Genomic DNA, 902 nt, shown 5'->3' with positions numbered 1-902 from the left:
TTTAATTGTTTTAATTGTATGTTTTTATTATTTTTAATAGATTTTTGATATTTTTACTTTTTAAATAATGTCATTAATTTTAAAATATAAATATTAATAAAAAATACTTCTATTTATATTTAAATGAAATATAGAAAAATCAGTCAACGAGTTATAGCTCAAATGGCATAATTTCTCTATACTCACTAAGAGGTTGCAGGTTTGAGTCTCCCTATTTTCGGTAAAAAAAATATGAAAAAATCAACTAATAAGAATAAAAAATGTAATTTATATTTTAATTCAATTTCTATAAAAATTATATTTTTACAAAGTTAAAAATTTAAAACAAATCAATTAACAGTTTTTAAAATTCATTGAAATCTATCTTTCAATTCATTAATGTTTAAAAACTCTTATCGATACTTTTATTTTAAAAAAGTTAATACAAAACATAGGCTTAGCATGAATAAATCTAAAACATACGGTTTTATAGCTCTCCATTAATGGTGCACAATCTTTTATAGTACTAATATTTTTTTAATATTTTTAATATTATAAAGAAAAAGAGGCATGCTACACATACAAGCCTTTTTGACTTACAAGTTATACAAGTTGTTCTAAGTCAAAAAAAAAAATACACGCCCCTTCAACAACACGTTCACTCTTCGTCTTCTTCCTCAATCAAAACGCAAACCATCAAGAAAAAAACACGCCCCTTCTACAACACGTTCACTCTTCCTCTTCTTCCTCAATCAAAACACAAACCATCAAGATTCAATGGACATTCAAAACAAACTACTACGATTCTCCAGAAACGTTCCAACTCCTCGCAAAGAGTAGAAGAAATCAAGAAGAAAAGATACAAATCTCCATAAAAAATCACCAGAAAAAAGGAAGAAACGTTATTCTTTTAGGTTTTTCTT

This window comes from Arachis ipaensis, chromosome B08, assembly GCF_000816755.2.
Source record: "Arachis ipaensis cultivar K30076 chromosome B08, Araip1.1, whole genome shotgun sequence".
In the NCBI taxonomy this organism is placed as follows: Eukaryota; Viridiplantae; Streptophyta; class Magnoliopsida; order Fabales; family Fabaceae; genus Arachis; species Arachis ipaensis.
Note: the sequence above shows the minus strand (reverse complement) of the source record.